Source organism: Pempheris klunzingeri, chromosome 13 (assembly GCF_042242105.1).
Source record: "Pempheris klunzingeri isolate RE-2024b chromosome 13, fPemKlu1.hap1, whole genome shotgun sequence".
Classification (NCBI taxonomy): Eukaryota; Metazoa; Chordata; class Actinopteri; order Acropomatiformes; family Pempheridae; genus Pempheris; species Pempheris klunzingeri.
Window position 1 is genome coordinate 15,768,738 of NC_092024.1, and position 20,845 is coordinate 15,789,582.

The following is a 20,845-nucleotide window of genomic DNA, read 5'->3' on the forward strand; positions in this document are numbered from 1 at the left end:
AGGGCCATTGCTCCTGTTCCTCGGTCGCCGTGGCGATAATCACACTGGCGCCGCTAACATCTGTTCCTTGGGCAAGAAGACCAAGTGGCCTAAGCCTGTCACACCATGCCTTCCTGTGTCAAGCTTGACCTCTGACCCCACCCATGGCTCCACAGGGCTAATTTGTTTACTCTCAGAGGTAGGAAGGGACAGACCAAATCCCCACCACAATGAGAAGCTTCAAGGATTAAATATGGATATTCTGTTCATGCTGTTATACTCTACGGTATGTGCTACTTGTCTGATGATCACTCTCACTTCTTTGCCTCTTCTTCCACATATTCACAGGCATTCATGTTTGAAGTGAACTGTTGATTGCACAGTTTTGCTCATCATTTTGGTCTTTAATTCTCATCGTTTTGTTCTTAAATTCAGACTCAAATTTAGAGCTTTCAATTGTCCGATACTAAACACCAACACCTTATGATGTGATTTGTAAATGTAGCGTAAAAATTAATGGATCTACATTTGCACTATAATTTACAGATGTTTGGTTCACATGTATTCACAAACCTTGGCAAATCTATTTAGCTCATCATAGCTGAAGTGATTCATTATTCTATACCAGATATATGAGGTTTCTTTGCTAGGAAGACGCTATTCCAAACTGCACTTCAAACTCGATAAAATGAGACAATTCACAAACAGGGCAATATTTGTCATGCATTTCATACTTCAATAGCCAGTCTTAAATGTTCAACCTGAGCTATTGTGACTTTTTCTCCTGCAGCAGGCTGCATCATAGATATGTACAAACTATGCAGAGATAAGTACAAACTATGCAGCAATATGCAGTATTCTCTGTCAGTAAAAACGCAGTTTGAACTACTTTTTTATCCATTGTAAGCTACAAAATTCAATCTGAAATTGTACTTATGTTCTGCTGATTGATCCATCTAGGTCTCTGTTTGAACGCCACATGTATTGTATAGAGGCCAGATTTATAGCAAATCTGTCTGATGGGACTATTTGCCCAAATTAGGGCCAGAATTTTACAGCAGAATAGGAACACGTCCAATTCCATACACGTCTCTTCAAAACTCTTTCTCTCATGTGCAGCACTCCACAATTCTTGGCCAAGTTTTCATGGGAAAAGAAAGACGCAGTTACAGAGCGGGAGTCAGAATTAGGAAGCAATCAACATACAAATCCTTAGAGACTATAAAGCCATTTCCCTCTTTCTCACTGATGAGACCCAGCAGCAAGTTTTGCCCCGCTTGCAAACTTTTCCCATAATGAGAGCACTTAGATGTCTCTGACCACACTTAGACACAAGAAAAAGAGGGAGGATTAAGTGTGGGTACGGTAGATGAAGGGATAGGTAGCTACTCTAAATAAAGATATATTGCATATTTCCAGCAGATGAGGTGGCAGAATATAAAGAAGCATGGAGGCTTGAATAATGAAAAGCTTTCTGATCAAAGGGACAGGAAAGCGATGTATTTAAGCGGGTCAGAATCTTTAAAAGCTGTTTTATTTATGCGCTTTTTAAAAGAAAGTCATAGTCAATATTTGGCAGCTGTGACATTAACGAGCAATGTATTATAAGGGAGGGGGATTCATAAATATGCATAAAGATATTAGTGGGGTGTTAACAGTAAGCACCTGTCTACTTAACCGTGACAGGAACTCTGTGAGTGACTTTACAGAGACCCCCCCTCCTCACGGAGCCACATGTGTCCTTCTTTACTTAGTGTCGCCTCTCCCTGCCAGTGACAGTACCGCTGACAACCCTCACTTGGAAAAAAAGAACATGTTTTCAGAGATGTCAACCAGCGATGGTGAAAGCTCAAGGTTAGAGTTTCTCGTTGGCTGGCACATCCGCCAGCCTGCCTGTTCTTCTTTTGCACTCTATGAATATTGGCTATCCGCATTGTGAAATTAATAATGCATTTTCATATTTTTTCCCATCTCAAGATGTAGAGAATAGCATAGCATCTGTCAAGTCGGCTTCTTCATCCAAACTGTCGAAAGTCAAGGGGTTATGTATCTTTTTTCTGTTTTGTCAACGAGAAGTGAGAAGCTGTCAGGGGTATTAACTTTGACAGGGAGTGCTTCCTCGCAGTTGGCATGTGCATAATTATGTTAGAAGTTTTATAAGAGAAGGTTAATCATCAGTCTTTGTCCCCTCTGATATGAAATGCGCAGGTTGTTAAATATCATTTCCCTCAGTCAAACAAAAATGCAATGTAACAGTGCACATGCTGTATGTTAAGCATCTGCAATAACACAAATTCACGCTGCAGCATAACTTACTGCATCACTAAAAAGACAAAGAAAATTACAATTAAAACCAGAATTAAAACATATTACAGGTACAGGTATTTTGTAAACCCCACTTCATCACATCCCAAAGCTGTTTTTATACTTAATAAATATAATGAATGTGCTTAAACTGATTCAGATTTCAATCTGAACTCTTAATTACTTAAAATAACGTTATTAAACTGCTGTTATCATTATTATCTTAGCACTGATTCAATTAATATTAAAAGGTAAAATATCTAATGACTGGATTTGTGTGTTGTGTGGTTAACCCATTTGTTCATTCCTATCCCTCAAAGTCACCCCGGAGTGGCTGTCCTCTGTTGATGAGAGGTGTTGAAAGAGAGAGAGAGAGAGAGAGAGAAACGGAGACAAGTAGAGGGGAGGAAAAAGTGACGGCCATCTGGGATGACTCAACATCCATGTCGAGGATTGCTGAATGTACCACATGCATCTCTAACTGTCACACGCCGTAGGATGCCAGGCTCAGACAGATGCAGGACAAAAGGTGCTGTTGTTTACTGCTATGTTCCTTCTCTCCTGCCCTCCATTCATCCTTCCATCCTCTGTTTGCCTCTACGGGAGACGGGCCCCTTCCTGCCTCAGCTGAGCAGGCACTGTGTGGCTGATCTGAATGTGATGGCAGAAGAAAAGGAGGGTACATGGGTTTGTAGAGATTGAGGGCTGTGGTGGGTCAGAACCCAACAAGCTGTGCTGGGAAGCTTTGCTCTCTCTCTTCTCCTTTTTTTTTCCCAGCACCAGGTGGTGTGTTGCCTGCTTCCACCTGCTCACCTGAAGTGCCATGCTGCCTCTCCAGGACTATCACCACATATCATGCAGATTATTTACCAACACAAGGCAAAGAGGCAGACATGTGTGTAGGACAAGGAGGTTGGTAAACAGGCATCCTAACTGCCATCCACTCTTGTCACAGTTGACTTCTGCTCCCTCTGTGCCTTTAAAATAACTTTGAAGACCTAAAATGCAAATATAGACTCGGTTCATAATAGTAAACCATATGAACCATCTTTGATTTGTAGCATATTGTGCTGCTTCTGTGTTTCTTAATTTGATTTAATGTTTTTATTCTAATAGATCTTAATCAGTCCCATTGAGTTGCATTTTATAGCAATGAATACTGGTCTTGTGATTTACCAAAACACATCCTCGGCCTTACTGAGAGTGTATAATACTTGTTCTTCCCTTCCTCTCTCCCATCCGCTGTGTTTGTTCTTTCCCGTGTTTTGTGCTCTTAAAGACAGAGAGAGTTGGGTCTCTCTGCGCCACACGGGACCGCTGAGAGGCAACCTTCTCAGACTTCTGGCTAACCTTCATGTTCGATCAATAACCCTCTATAGAGGCTCCATCTTTAGAGTTTGTTTGTTTCTGTTCTCCTGCTTGCAGTGCTACTTACATCACAGCTAAGATGATGAAATTGATCAAGCTTGATGCTTTTAACCCTGATATGAACTAGAGCATTTTAAAAGGGGAGCAGAAGAGATTTTAAACACATAGAAAAATAGAATAGAATAGAATAGAATGAAATCTTGTCAGTCAACTGTGGTTTATGTGTTTTTGTATTAACAAAGTACTCACGAGTACAGCCATGCCATAATTTTCATAAAATCATTCATAATCTCTCTTCAGTTGTGTACACTGGAGTTCCAATTAACTCTTAATGCAAATAGAAGGGTTTCCCCTCACCACCAGCTATTTGATACTTAACAGAAAATACTTTTGGTCTGGAAGATGGATGGACCCAGGCTGCTCAGAGAGAGGTCAATGATTTCCCTTCCCATGTCAGCTGAGAAGTAAACACCAGGACACAGGCAGCTATTTCAGCTCAGTGTCTGGACCCATGAGCTCCGCTGTGAAGCTCAAGATCTCTATCTCTGAGAAAAGAAAAAGCGCCTGCCTTCCTCCAACTCTCCTTGCCCCCTTCTCTCCCCTCCCCTGCTTCCCACCCCACACCACCCCGTCCTCTGTCCTCTTACCTTCATTACGCATTTTTTGTTTATGCTTGGGCGCAACTGTGTCTGCTCCTGATGGTTTGAGGTCAGGCGTGACTGGCCACGGGTTACTCTAAATAAATACACACGGACTAGCCAGGAAGGAGCGGGTAGGCTGCGCTTGCCGCCGAATCACCCCTGATTAATCAGCTGGCAGATTCAGGGTGACTTTTTGTGTGCACTCCCCACCACCACCGCTCCTTCCTCAAATCGACCCCCTCTCCCCAAACCCCATGGTTGGTGATGGAATCCGGACAGCACACACAGTGCAATACAGGCAGCCAGGCAGATGGAGAATTGCCACACTCATACAAACATACATATCTAACAAACACACACATATATACACGGAAAGACGTGTGCACATGCAAAAATATGATTACACACAGCACCTTGCCATAGTTCCTCTGACCAACTACTCCAGCTCGTGATCTCTTACTAAACAGACCGAAAGTCCTATTCTGAAGACTGCAGTGGAGGCAGAACACATGGCCTGTTGTCACACACTGTTTAACCAACTAAGTGAATAAAAACAGCATTATTATTGTGTGAATGGAAAAAAGGGTGAACTACTTGACTTCCAACATGTATACCACAAATAAAAATTTTGCAAGTGAAGTTGAATTTCACATAGATAATTACATGGATGGAGCACCATAGAGACACTGCAGACACAAATAAGCTGAAGCCTCCAACTGATCTTTGATATGAAACATCAGTATAAACAAAAGCTTTACCAGCAGCAGGCTCTAACGGTTGATTCCATCTCTCTCCACAGTTTGTGTCCACCTTTAAATTCTGCCCCTCCTTTTCACTTACCTCTCTACCATCCGATCAAACAGTGCAAAAGCACACGCCAACCTACACCAACATCTCCTCCAACCCCCTACCTTGGCTGCCATCATTAGGGGTGTTGCTGTTCTCTCACCTGTCAGCTCCAGTCAACCATGGATCAGTAGAGCCTCAGCTGGACCATGCAGACCCCTGTCACTGGCCCTGACCTTCCTGGCTCCATATCTCTGCCCCTTACCCCTCCGTGCGCCCCCTTCCGCCTGCTTGCAGCTGCTGTCCCAGCATCCAGCCCATTTCCCTCCTGCTCCTGCTGCAGTTCATGCTCCAAGCCCTGACTCTAGACCTAGCCCCCGGCCTTAGCCCCCTGGCCCCTGTGCCTCTGTTGCCCCCAGCATGGATGGACCTATCCTCGGGCAAGGTGTGGCCCCATGTGGCACGCCTGTCCAGAATACAGGTTATCTGCTCTGATCGCCGCAGTAGACTTCTACCCGAACCTGCTGCCCTGAGGGGACGGAGAGATGGAGAAACAGAGAGAAGAAGAGAAAGAGTGAGAGTAGATTGAGCAAAAGAGGTAGTTGATGAGTGTGGGGAGGAGAATGGAAAAAGAGGAAAAGAGAGGAGGTAGGGATAGGGATGGAGTTTTGCCTGGAGGCAGGGATGAGGCAATGAGTACCCCTCAAAAACAAGCTGGCAGTTGGAGACCACCACAGGCACTTCTACAGAAAGAGAACATGGGGGCTTTCAGGTGTGTGTCAAACACTAAGCAGCATGCTCTCTGTTCTCTGGTTCTGTCTCCACAGCGACATGCTTTAGCCACCCCACGGACATCCTGTGGAAAACTCAAACCAGACAGCTGAACTGCTGTTTTGACGACTGTTTGATTTTGTAAGCTCCTTTTTTTTTTTACATTTTCCTTCATTTTCGCTTTTTCAATTCATTTATTTTCCTGCCAAATCACTTTTCTTATTGACCTTTTGTTCATTTGTGTTTTTTTTTCTTTATTTTTTGTTTATCCACTCTAAATGATCTTGAATGGATCTGTTTATGTGGTGCCATATCACTTCCAGTCCAACAGATTTCATATCTGTTGCTGGACACTGAGTGTAAAACCAAACCATATGCCACCAATTGCTGAAAATTACCCTGGATCCAGATTATCAGCACTAAAAAACCTGTCCGAGTTCGAAGCGTCATTAATTCTCCAGCCGTTTTGTTTAGCAATGAGATTGCCAAGCACTCAGTGAGGGTTGGTTTGTTATCGTGGTTGCAGACATTGTAATCAGGCCTCAATAATCACACTTCCAGAAGCGGAATGCGCCTGGGGCCTGTGCCAACAGGCCCTAATGTGGGGCGCCGTGGGCCGCTAGCCTGCAGACACATAGCGCTGGCAGATGGAGCCTGCCATTAAACACGGACAATCAGAGAACACAATCACTGAGCAATATGTTGTGCACAGACAGGAAGACAGTGTGTAGAATTTAGTGTCATTACAGGAATCTGTATAATTCTTGTTTGTGATTGATGGTGTATAAAAGATCCAACAAATACAGGTTAGTAATGTTAAGATTTATTTATACATATACATTTTAAGAAGTAATTTTAAAGGATGACAGTGATCCTAATAGTCTCAACTCCTCACAAAACGTTGGGGGTTTCGCAGTAAAATCTTTGCCACAGACTTCAAATCTGGCTGATGAGCAAAGGCCCTAAAAGGCAGTGGTGTTTCAATAAAACAAGGACTTGTGTGTTGCCAGACAGCATAATAGATGTCATCTGGAAATTTTCTATGTTGCACATTGTGGAGCTGAAGCAGGAATATAACACATTACTCTAAACAAGATATTATAAAAGTATGTGATTTTCCCTGAGTCACAGACCTAAATCTTACTCTGTTCTTTAGTTGAAGTTGAAGCTGGGATCTGAAATGACAATTAGTTTTTAGATACAGTCTTGCTGGTAACTGCTGAAGGACACAACTTACTGTAGAATTTATCATGAATCCATGAGTGCATTTAACCACAGAAAGTTTTCAGATAAGCTGACCTGCTCATCATCTAAATGGCTCTGTAATAATGACTTTATGTCATACAAATATTGTTGAGTTTCAATGATAAATATAGGTGGGTGTCATCTGCATAGCAATGGAAGGCACAACATGGGTGGCCACATGATTGCATTTCTATTAACAGTTAATATGTATAATAAGCATTTTCATCTTCTCTCATCTTCACCTCAGTAATGACCCTTTCAGACACATGATTTGAACTTACTGGGTTCAGCATACAGTGCGCAGCACTGTGCCCAAAGTTCAACCTATCAAACCTAGTAAACTTAGTGAACCTAGTGAAACTAGTGAAGCGCTTTGCTCACTTCAACAAAAATCTGTTGCGGCATGGCTTAACCCATTGGAAATAATGGTTTTCAGAGCACAGTGGTGCTGTTGTCACATTGTGTCTGAAAGGGCCTTAACTCTCTCTCCCTATCATGCAGTCTTATATCCTTTCTCTGTGTTACTTGGAACAGAACTACAAGTGTTTCCTGTTTCACTTCCTGAGTGGAGAGGTGTTGGCAGTGGTGGTGGGGGTAGTAAGTAACTCTATACTGCGCAAACTCTACCATCATGTCATACAGTATATCTCATTGTTACTCATTTATTACATCTGCCTGTGTTAATGGTAGACACACAACAGTGAACAAACAAAAAGGACATGTCAGTCACAGCACAGGATCATAGACACTGAGAGTATGTAGAATGTAGGCCACTAGCTAAGTGGTACCTGAATGAGCCTGACATTGTGCATGTAACAGAGTCCTCTACACGATCAGACCATCAACACTTTCTAATCAGACTTTCAATTTCAAAAATAGCACCTCTGTAAACCATAAATCTTTCTCCAGAAAGCTCCAGGCTTTTGTGTTTCCCTTTCTCTAATTGTCCTGTGTCTCTGGATCATAAATCTCTCAGGGAAGAGCCATTAGCAAAAATGGCTGGTAGGGACTCTGCCACTGGGACATCGCTGGTCTGTTCACACTGAGAGGATGTCCAGATACATACTCAAGACACGAGTGTATGCTGTTGCAGTCCATTCACTGGGGTCAGATGACAGCATGTCTGGCTTGGCAGCCCAGTTTTTCATGTCAGCAACAAGCCAGCTGGTATTTGGAATTTCTGTGGTTAGAATGGTTTCCTTCCCAACTCTCAGAAGAATTGAATTTTCACATAATATGCTCCATGAATGTCATTGTGTTTGGTGCTGTATTCCAACTGCTGCAAATAGTTTACAGTGTGATCTGTTTCCTGAGCTCATTTGCTGTGTCTCAACACAGTAGGTATAACGCATGACTGACTCAGTCATTGTAGACAAAAACAATGGCATCAAACAAACTCTGACCGTATCAGTTCTCTGGAACATGGCAACCCAAGTCTCTAATGACTAGCAGGTCTTTAATATATTTTGTATCATGTAAGCAGTGCCGTGAGTTGTGTTTTTCATGTGTTTTGGGCTTAACCCAGGGTGACGGCCTGCTCTGGGAAAACAACATGGAAAAGACTTCTCACAATCAAATATCCTGTCTTAAGTGTTTTGGGGGAGTTTGTGTAAATAGGGCCCAGTCATTGCAGCAGCAGAATGATTTCCTGTTACAAGCGCAGTGGTTTGCTGATGAACATCAAGAGGGACACAGCAGGAACTAGCATCACGTAACACAGACATGGAAGCGACATGGAAGAAATTGTTGGGCATTTTTGCACCCACCATATGTGATAAATGTGCATTATTTCCATGTGGTGGCGATTATCTTTTCTGTGGTGCTTTTCAGCATGTGTCATTTTCTTTAGAGCAAAAGATCATCTATTTTTAAGAAATGTCTTTCTCCAAATGTTCCCATGCCTTTAAATAGATATAAGTAATTCCCTACCATCTCTGAAGCAGACAGTAATATTATCTTTAATATGGTAATTATTGCAGAAAAAAACATCTTTGTGCCGTGACTTTAAGACTGTAGAACAAGTGTGGGGAATTTATGACTAATCTATATAAGCGTACCTTATTATTACTATAAATCATCTTAGAGCCAAGGAATGGAGGTATAAATGACCTTAACCATTTCATTAAATCTAATTAAATTGAATTGACATTAAAAGTCATCATTTCTGGCTCTTTTTTCATAAGTGCAGATTAGATATGAGCCATGCTGGATCTTCTCACTGTTAAACACATACTGCGTACAGTATTACAGAGTTAATGGGACAGATAATTGACAGTGAACCATAGGAGGTTAATAATAGATGCTTAATTGACTCCTATCAATTTGTTACACTGAACATCACTGTCTAAAGATCTCATTCATACAGGGAGCAGGCATATTCCCAGCAATGACCATCACTCTTTTTTATGATCAGCACTTTTGGGATACACAAAGACAATGAAGTGCTGCATGAACCAGTACAGTGCAATAGATAGATAGACATGACAGACAAAACAAATTACTTACATATTGTGCAAATACTTGTTCATTGGTGTAAAGTATAAAGTCACTTTATGATGATCACATTGCTGTGGAAATTTGTACCTCTCCCACTTCATTAAATAATATGAGACATGTTGTCTCATATCTCATAATGTTCAAAATGTATACACATATCCATGTGGTGGTGGTGGTTCATGCATTATCACAACACTTTCATACATTGTATTATATATTATGTACACTGTAGTTTATTACCTTGTACCATTTAGATGATATACACTATACTTGCCCTAAAACTGCATGCACAAAGTGTAGGTTGTGGTTGTACAAACTCTGTATATAACTGGCTATAAACACACAACACAAAATTTAAAGAGATTTTTTGATATAGGGCTGTTTTGAAGTATCAGCAAATTGTACCAATATCTGTGAAATGGTTGGGCTTTTTAATACAAGTCTTCTTCCTTGTCCTCTTACTAATGCTGTTTTGCCCCAGGAGAGTACAGCAGGTTTTATTTGCTAAATGTTACTTGAAGCATTGATTTGGCTATTTAGTGGGGTCACAATAATCTTCTATATTATCTGCTCTATTAGTGTTTACTGTATACATGCTCTGTACAGCCTGACTTGTTCAAAGCCAGTATGTATGAGAAGTGTTTCCCAGGAGTATAAATTTGTCCATCAACACTGAGGAAGTCAGAGTTTATTTTTTCTGACGCCACTAGACAGAATATGGCAGACCTGACTCCTCAATGTGAATGGTGAATATAACAGGTCAGCTACTGTCCCAGGCCCTTTGAGCCTCTCCGGACTTTCTGGAAGACCTCCGCTGTTTATAGATATCTGTTTCACCTTTTTCCTCTTAAACAATTAATGTGCAGGCCAAGAGGAAACCCGTCCTGTGAGAGCTCAATGGGCATTCCAGCCGGTGCAGTCAGCTGTAAGACAACATGAACATGTACATGTACATGGTCAGGGTACATGTGGATAAACACTCTTCTCTCTGTACATTCACATTCATTTACTTGATTAATGGTGAGGACAAAAAGAAGTTTTGATGTCATCACATCAGCTCACACAGGGAAAATTCCCTTTTGTTGCACAATGAAGTTGAAACAATTAAATAGCACATACTCTGGTCTACCTCTTTAACTCATGGTAATTTTATGCACTGGAGGCTCATTGACTCATAATTTGAATGAATGTAAATAGTTTGCATTGGAACACAGGGTTGGCAGTGTGCCATGCATCACTCGGAGGACTTAAACAGTTTGAGAGCAGACTGATAGATGAACCTCGCTGGAGATATGTGGCAGGATGGAGAAGGGAAGGTGTTGGAAGGTTGAGCATATTAATCATAGCAATTATTGAAAGTGTTTTTCGCTGACATCATCGTGCAGACCCATATATCAGCCAGGAGCAGCATGCTTATGACTTAGTGACACAGGCTGAGTGGAGGACATTGAGCAGTAAAAATTAGCAAGTTATACCGACTGAAAAATGAAGCCATCAGAGAGCTATAAGCAGCCGACATTTGTTATTCCAAAGAAACCATTTCAGGAAGTAGGCTTTTTGGGTGTCATTGTTTGTATCGTCATTGTCTCTGCGGTGAAATACAATATTTAACAGAGTTATATCCATTGTGTTGGTCCACTCTGCAATCATAGTTGCTTAGGAAATAAGTGGGCTAGAAGAAGAAACAACAGCTTAACTGTATTTCATATCCGCAGGAAACAACAGAAGTCCAGATATAAATTCCTAATGTCAAAGATTCACACGCAAGTCATCTAAAAATGCTAGATGAGTCTGTTTGCAAGTTGCTGTTCTCTTTGTCCTGTAGCAGGAAGCAGCAGATACCAGACTCTTAAAACAGTGTTCTCAAGGCCGGAAGAGACTTCCTTAAGTAGAAATGGGCAGCAGAGAGCATTCCCGGGCCTCCATGGAATTAGCCTAGCATTCAAATTTACAGAAAGAATGTACCCTAATTTAGATGCTTTCTGTAAAACACTCCACAAGTCACAACTAGTGCTAATGTTTTTTTGTTTTTCTATATGCACTGTCTCTTTTTTTGCTCATCTTGTTTTTTTGTCTTTATCTCTCTCTTTGCATTATTGTCTCCCCAACTGGCCAGTAACAAAGAAAAGTAACCTCTGTTTCCCTGGTCTGCATCAAAGAAAGCATTTATGTGCATGTCATTCTTTTATCTGTCTTTATTTAGCTGTTTAACTGTAGTGAAAGAATCACATACTTCCTTTTATGTGACACTTATTTATACAGTGTACCGCTCTTTCGTCACACTCTGTGTAAGCCTCTGTGTCGAGCCTTCCCTCCCTAAATTAAAGATGTTGTAAACACACCGCAGCCTCTCCCTCTTTGGAAACTCTCGGGAACATCAGAGGGGTCCCTGGGTCTCTTACGTCTCTCCTGCTGCTCACGGCTGCATCAGCTCCTCTGGGCAACGGCCCAATTGGCTGGGAGTCTGCTGCCCTGACCCTGAACCCTGAATATGAGGGGTTAGCCAAGGGCCAGCGCAGAGACTGAGGGTGGGTGTGGTGGTGGAGGTCAGGATGGGGGTGGGAGGGAGGGGGGGGCTCAGCTATTAAACACAACAGAGGAAGGCCCATCAGGATGTGTCTTTTATAGCTGGCTGGTACTTGAAGGCATCAGACCCCTCTCCCACAGATGAGAGCCAGGCAGTCCAGCCAGCAGATGAATCCTGTAAGGGTGGAAATGATGGGGTCAGGGTTTTTACAAGGTCAGAACGAGGTAAGTGGAGGGTCAGGGACTCAGTAATTCCTCCTTTTCAGTCTAGGACATCGGGAGTTAACCCCTTCACATGAATACTCTCACACAGTAGCTGTTAACACATGTTGAGATTATTTAAAACAACATTTTCAGAAATACACATATTTGTTTTCTTGCCGGAAACTAGATGAGAAGATCAATATCACTTTGATGCCTCTACACTGAATATGTACCTGAAGCCAGCTTTAGCCAGCAGCTGGTAAGCTTGGCATTATGAGTGGAGAAAGGGGTAAAAAGATAACCCATATCCATCAAAATTTTAAAACATCTACCTTACAGTGCTTCTAAAGCTCACTTATTGACACATTTAGTTTGTTTAATCAGTACAAAAACCAAAGTGTAACGCCCAAGTCTACGCCCAACCATAACCTAATGCACTATGTGAAACCCTATCTGATGGGGGAACAGGCTTCATCACAACAGCTGTTGACACCGGCTGACTTACAGTCAAGAGGGCGGCAAAGATAACAGAGATGGGGATTTATTCATGTCTTGTGCATAGTGGATCATAACATATTGGGTATGAAATTAAGCTGTAGATGCTCTAGTTCAAAAAAATGATGGCTGTCAGCACCAAAATGTGGCCTGCAACAGACCAGGTAAGGCTTATTTTCAGCATAGTCTATTGCCTTAAATGCTTTTCGCCGTGGCATTTCGAACTGAAGCAGTTGTTGATGACTTGTTTCCCCTACCAGTCGGTTAAGAGAAGTGAATTCAAAAATTGTGAATCACCCCAACCACAAGCAGTTGTTCAGCATGCTGGCATAAATATGCACAAAAACTATTAGGCTGATTGGTAGAGAAGTTTGCCTGATTAGCTGCTGACAGGCAGATACACACACATGCACACACACGACCAAACACATGATCTGCGCCTGGTAGAGATAATAAACAACAATTTGCCTTTTATGGATGGTTATCTGCAGGGCTATTTCTTGACAAGGAGGAATTTACTTGGTTAAGCAATAGTCCAGCCCCTGTCAAATGGAAGGTTCTCATTTTTCCACTTTTTGTGCATATTAAAAAAGTGACTATCACCACAAATCTCACATTATCTATTTATTATAAACTTGTACTCGTATTCTTATTTCAGGCCCTATTCCAAAGCAAAACATAGAACTTTACCTCACCACAAGGTAGGAAATAAATCGCAAAACTTGTGGCATACTCTGGATGATGGCTGATACTTCTCTACATAGTTTGTAAATTATGGACTAAAAGAAGATGTTTATCAACACCAACAAACTCACACAGCTGAGAATCCACGCATCGCTATCATCATCATCATCATCATCATCATCACCACCCTCCATATGACCCCTTCCTACTCACACCTTCAACCCCTGCACAACTCTTCAACCCTCCAGCCCTCCAACCTCTCCTCCCTTACACCGCCTTGTTCCTTGTTTCATTTTCATTACAACCCTCCTGCGGGGACTTGAACTTGTTGCCCCGCCTGAACTGAGGTGACAGCTCACTAAATCACTGCCTTTTAGTGGTGCTGCCCCCTTTTTTATACACTTTAATCACCAGACTCCAGTAACCAGGAATATTGGGCCCAGTGTATGGAATTCGCCTCATAAAAGAAAAGGCAGAGGCCACTGATGTGCTTCTCATGGCAGAATCGCTGCTAGAATTCATCTTATTCTTGCTGAGATGGTGGTGGGGGATTGATAGAGGCGAGGGCTCTCTCTTATGGGTGACAATCAATTGTTCAGAATCAACAGGTTTTAGGCCATAAACTTGAGGTCATCTCCTATCTAGCCGACAGTTTCTCATCTGGCAATGCCGATGTTAATGCTGGTGGGAGGCCTTGGATTTTGTTTGTTATTTATGGTTAGTCACAGGTTTAGAAATGGTTCTGAATGATCGGAGGCTATCTTTCACATGAGGCCTGTCACAGCTTTAAAATGGTTAACCCCCTGTGTACACACTGTCACTTAGAACTGTAGAAGACAGAACAAATACACAGTAGTAACGTGTAAAACTTTTGTTTGCAGAAACGTACACACGCACACATATATATATATATATATATATAGTCTATATTGTAGATAGAAACATTAACATTTAACATTTTAATATACAATGTGATCCTTGTTAGAATAAGATAACTCTAAAAATCCAGTCCTGAATGCTTCTTTCTTCTCATCCCTCTCCTCCTCTGCTTGTCATCAGCATACACAGTACCTGCCTTGATCAATCCCTATTCTCAGTGCTCATCCCTCCTCTCCCTCTATTTCATCTCCCTCCCAGCATTAATCCTTATCCTCCCTAAGGAAGCCCACTTCGTGCAGCAGCGAGGGTATTTAGAGCCAGTGTTGACATTGGACAGCACGTTAGACAAATATCCCTGACTCAAAAACCACAAGACAAATGGCAGACCCGAGCTCACTGTGTTCTGGCAGGGAGTTTGCTGGTCTGGCTTAGCTGTGGCCAGCTATTCAGCACAGGTGACGTCTTACTGCAAGAAAAAAAAAAGTAAGGACCGCAGAAGAGGGTAGGTGGATAGATGAAAGAAAACGCTGGGGCAGAGTAAAAACAGGAAAAGATGGATACAACTGACAAGAAGAAGATGTCATTAATGTTAAAATTAAAGGAAAAACTTAAATGTACAGCATCAATACTTTGTCTGTAGGACAAACGTTGTGGTGATGATCATGTTAGATCTTCAAATGGAAGGAAAAAAAAAATAACATTACTAAATCATTTGTCTTCAGAGACAAATATGCGGAGGGTTTTGGCAAACCAGCAATTCCCACAGACAACCAGGTGGTGGCTTTGATTATGGGTGCACATTATATCATTCCAAGGTGGAAACAAACACACATACCCACACACAGACAGCACTCACACGCAGACAGGCTCCTGCGACTTCAACAAGCTATCTACACAGGCCCAACACATTACCACACGCATACACACCACACCACACACACACACACACACACACACACACACTCTTCAGAGATATGGGGCCCGTTTTGACAACCGCCAAGTTGACTTGGCACTGGTCAGACTGGAGTGATCCAAGAAAAGCAAAGCGGACCCACGAGAGGGTTGGGGCTTTTGTGTTTGTGGAGTGTCACACTTCATCACGAGGGAAACCCATAACAGGCCCAGGAAGACCTTTGAAGCTATGGGAGGGGTGTGTGGGAATCGCCTCTGTGGCTACCTCTGATGTCAACTCCAATATTCTGATTGCAGGCTATTTCCTGGATTGGGATTGTGTTTGTCGGCTGAGGGAGAAACTGTCCGAGGATTGTATATCAGAGAGCAGGCGAGCTAATTACAGCATCCCACCAGACAATTTACAGATTAAAAAGTATTTTCACCAACGCTGGCCATTGTTATACTTAGCTCAGTTACAATATTTATTTACCAATCATTATCAGCATATCCTTTATCCATTTATTGCACATAGATGCGAAGATGGCATGAACATGCATGGAAATGGTCATCATCTATATGGTTTGTTTTATCTAGAAATTATTTCAACACAAATATGTTAATAACTATATAATTCTGAGGATTTCATTTAAGAAATGTAATGCTAGTACTCCTGTAATGATGGTTTGACTATAGAGATAGGTATATGTGAGGTTTTCATTTATAGTTTTTATTATAGGGTTTGGATTGCATTGCAAGGCTAAATGTTCAATGGTTTGGATAACCAGGAGGAGAGTGTCTCTGTAAAACATTAGACTAAAAATCCTGTGTATAGAACAGTGTTTGGCAGGAGGGTCAGGTGATAGCACTGCGTGCAGTTTGCTTTGGCTGCTTCATAATTAGTGGAATGGTGGTGTACTTTAATGGACCACATCCTTTGGCTGGAGCTTCACAGGACTCAACCACTGAAGCCATAATTTGATTCTAGGATACCAAAAGTAGTGCAAGACAACTCCAAATCAAGGAGAAATATTCGGGAAATTGCTTTTGTACTTAAGGATGGTTGGCCGGTTTGTGTGTCGGAAAGTTTCTTTGCATGCTGTACTGGATATGTCAAAGGGATTTTTTTTTTTTTACACATTTTGAAAATCCTTATTCATGCAAAAATGCTCTTTGAGACTCTCACTTGAGTATGTTGTATATTTTTGTATCTCCAGATCAGAGGCTATTAAATGTAGAGGTTTACCAGTACAGTAAGTCAATGCTACTCAATACATGATTTGACGTACTTGCGATATTTGATTTGAATGCAAACAAACTATTACTTTAGAAATATGTATCACTCTCAGGTACACTGTTGCTTAGTTTTTAGTCATGCTAGCTGTGTGGCTCTGAGGATGGCAGTGTTGGCCAGTTGGTCTGTATGACTGTGGGTCGGTCAATCAGTTTGTCCACCACTTTGATCCAAGTTGAAATATCTAGTGAATATTGGATGTACTGCCATGAAAATGTTTTGCCAAGACATTTTGTAGGTTTTGCTAACTATGGGATAGATGACAATAAAATTTGCAACACACATTCATATCCTTCTCAGGATAAATTGTACTAACTTTGGTCATATCCTGACTTTTCATTTAGCACCACCTTAAAATAAAAATCAGTTTGTCAAAACTTATGACATTCCCATGTTGAACTTGGCCTGCAAATGTTCACCATGTTAGCATTGGACATGCACATAATAAGACCACATTTCTGTAATTGCTTGGATTTTGGCCTCAAAATGCATTTTGTTGCTATAAAATTATTCTAAACAAAAATAAAAACACTTAAGCAGAAATTTAATTGTTTTGAGGTAGTTTATTTTATGTTTTTAATCTTTTAATTTTCCACCATCATCATATCATAGAGATGGGAAATATTGTAACATCCTCAATTAAATGGGCACCAAACAGTGCTTGAAGTGGAAAAAATGTGAAAGTGTAGGGAAATCGTTAAAAATTAATCTCTACAGTAAATAAAAGATACTAGGAGATATTGCTAATATCATATTCACTAATGAATTAACAATATATAATAATGCTAATGTTAGCTTGCTGCTCGCCGCCTGCATTCACAACTGGTTGGATAGAATTTGACTTTTGATGCTCTGTTGTATCACGGTCTGACTGTGTTTGTGTCATCTTTGTGCTCTTTTCGAGCCAGGCCCACATTATTGTGAGGTTAATGTAACATTACTTAGGATAGCCGCAAACAGAGAAAAGCAGGCAACTGAGAGTGTGAACAGGTGAGCATCTCATAGTGACCCTTGGGTAATGCAGTTTATTCTGGGCCATTATGAATTGCCCAGACTACCTGATATCGAGAGGGTAGGAAAGAATACCGGCAGCTTCTGAGAAGTGCTGATGCCAAAAAAAGTCACAGTACACCAAAGAATAAAATGTAGAAGTGCCGGTGATTACCAGCCCACTTTCAGCACTGACACCAAATCAATTCAGCTTGGATCAAAATATGAGACATAAAAACAAGTAGCACTGAATCAGCACCACTTTGAAATGGCTCTGAAAGGCACTTTTCTGGGCAAAGATATTTATTATTTTGACGACCAAATAATAGTTATTAGCAAAATGATCTCAGGGCTTTCACAAAAGAGCAGCGGCTTATGAGGCAAAACATTTTTCATCCATTTTAATGCCTCTTGTAGTTTAGAAGCCAAATGGAAGGAGGGTAAAAGCCAGACTTTCATAGAAGGATTTAGAGAAAAAAAAACAATTACTGTTTGCAGACTGGGGCTGTTGTTAAGGATGGTGCCATGATCAAACACAATTTGGATCAAACCACGACTTTATTTCACATTCTCTCACATTTCCAATCAAGGACCGATTAGCCTCAGACATTAATGAGCCTGCTAATCCATTTGGGCCCCTCGTGATAACAGTTAATTGTCTGTAAAAATGTGTACTGATCCCCGTTTGGGTTGTTTACTAACTGATTTGGATGTGGTTAGGCCCTAAAGAGGTATCATTATGTTGATAGTTCTTTGGAAAATGAGCCCCGATGGAGGCAACCCCAGAGTGGAGTAGAGTTAAGAATGCACAAGGCTGCTTTCAACCGTTGCTCACTGGAGTGCAAATGTATCACTATTTTTTTTGCTGTCATCAACCTTCATTGAACATCATCTATAATTAGGGTGAGTTTTCTGTTTTGCTCACTACTCTGTAGCGAAAGAAGTTAACATTTTTAACATAAACCTCTGACATTTGGGTAGATGTTGATTCATGCTCTAAGGTCCAGGGAAAAAGTCCAGGAATTGGACTACCAGATTTTCCAGGCAAACAGCTTAATTTGGCACTGCGTCATCTCATCTGTGTCTTCTGCTTCATGTTTGTGGCTTAGTTGAAACTTAAATCCAAATTACAGTAAAAATCAAATCCAATTTGTGTTCCACATTAAGTCAGAATTAGAAGTGCACATTGGCTTGAGCTGTAGCAGAAAGTTCTGTTTGACATCAGTTACTAATGTTTAGCTAAATGAGAGGAAATTGGGATTACTGTGACAAAGTTTGCTGCTCGCATTCCTTTATGTTCCTTATGGTTCCACATTCCTATTGGTCTCACAAAATAAAATCTTTGTCTTTGTCTGCTTTGTCTGCATCATAAATAGTCAGTATCTCTTTGATAGGAAATAAAGTATATTTATACAGAATTGTTGTAGCTTGAGCTTGCAAGTGTGTAAGATTGAAAATGTGGCCAAAGAGAAAAAGAAAACCATTTTTGGAGTTACTATGGTATCACCACACTTTTTAATGTGTAAATGTACAAAATGCACATAGTAATACAGTAAAAACTATATGTCCTTTTTACATTAAGGATTGCATTATAAAAGTTATAAGGGAACTATAACTATATTGCAGTTAGTTATCATCATTTTAATGAAGTTTGTTCTTGACATGAAAAAGCTCTAAATCTTATAAAATGGTCAACATCTCTGCATTACAGTAGAGTAATACACAGTATCAAGCAGTAAGACTAACACACCCACTTGACAAACTGTCCCTTGAGCCTTTTTTTGGCAGTATAGGTACTGTTGTAATTAAATGTAATATTTATTGTGATTTTTTCATCACCTATTCCATTACACAGTCAAACCAAACAACATTTTAAAACAAAGATTTCTTCAAATTGTGTTTAATCAATGTGTCAAATCAATAAAAAGAAAAAAAACATTTTTATCATTAAGGAACTAGAAACTTTGAGCTCTTATTGTTGACACATTACCATAAACGAATACCCACAATCCTCTACTCCTACGAAGCAGTCCTACTGTGAAGTATATATGTCGCCCTGTGTTACTGCAGCACATGTACTTGCTTTGTCATGTTGCTGAAAAGACCACAAGTGTGCATGTGTGTTTGTATTCTGGCCAGTCAGCATGTAACCTTGGCTGGCCTGTTCTGACACTCAATTTATCGTCTTGTGATTTGAGGCCTTAGTTTCTCATTACACCCAAAGTTTTTGTGTCCTTGTGCAACAAAAATTAGTTTGTGTGTCTGTGTAAATCACCTGTCATATGCACATGCTCCTTTAAGAAAAGGCCAAGGGTGTCATTTGATTCCTGCTGCCTTGCTTTCATATTTATGCGTCTCATATTCACGTCCATTGGCTGTGTCTCAGTTGGGCTATCCATCAACACTTTTTATCCCCATCGCACCAACAATAAGGACATAAAACGCTCTTTTACGTCAGCAAAATGCTGCCACAAATAAAACCAGAACAACACACCTCTTTATTTGTCTGGGTAATAAACTACATAAATTAAAAGTGATAAGTGACAAAATTTGCATTGGTCATATCCTATGGGCCTGGGCTTTAATGGAGATTACCAGAGGCAGTGAAGCTGTATTAAAAAGTATTACCCACAAAATTGGAAAACATAGGTGATATATTAATGAGTTTACAAAACTGAAGGACAACCAGTCCCAAGGGAATGTGTCCTGCTCTGCCCAGGACTGTTTTTCAAACCAACATGTCAAAGAAACATTTTGAAAACTATATCACTCATCCTGTCAAATAAAATTCCCAGCACTCTGAAATATTCATTTTACAGACTTATTTGTAATTGATGCTTGTTGTTGTCGTGAGTGTATGATATTTTGGTTCATATTCCCAGGAACTGAGGATGAATATTACCTGTCCAGCATCATTCTTCATGGAAGTTTATATTTCTATTGTATCCACATTGACAAATAAAAGAATAATGGTCTATGTTAAACAAACTAGAATAAGTTAGTACTGTAAATGAAGAAAGAAGGAAACAAATAAATGCAATGAGGAATGAAGGAAAATATGCTAAATTGAAAACATTACATATTTTATTTTTTGCTCACCTTTATGTAAAACGTATTAATCAAAAAAGTGTACCTTGTTCGAACTCTGTGCTGTGTGGAACAGCTCACAAATGATGCTTATCTGCAGGTTGTAGATTTTTCCATATATTCAGGATGAATGAAACAAAAACCAAACAAAAACAAAAAAGGGAACCTAGTTAAAAGCAATGGGATGAAGAGACGTCTCTCTCAA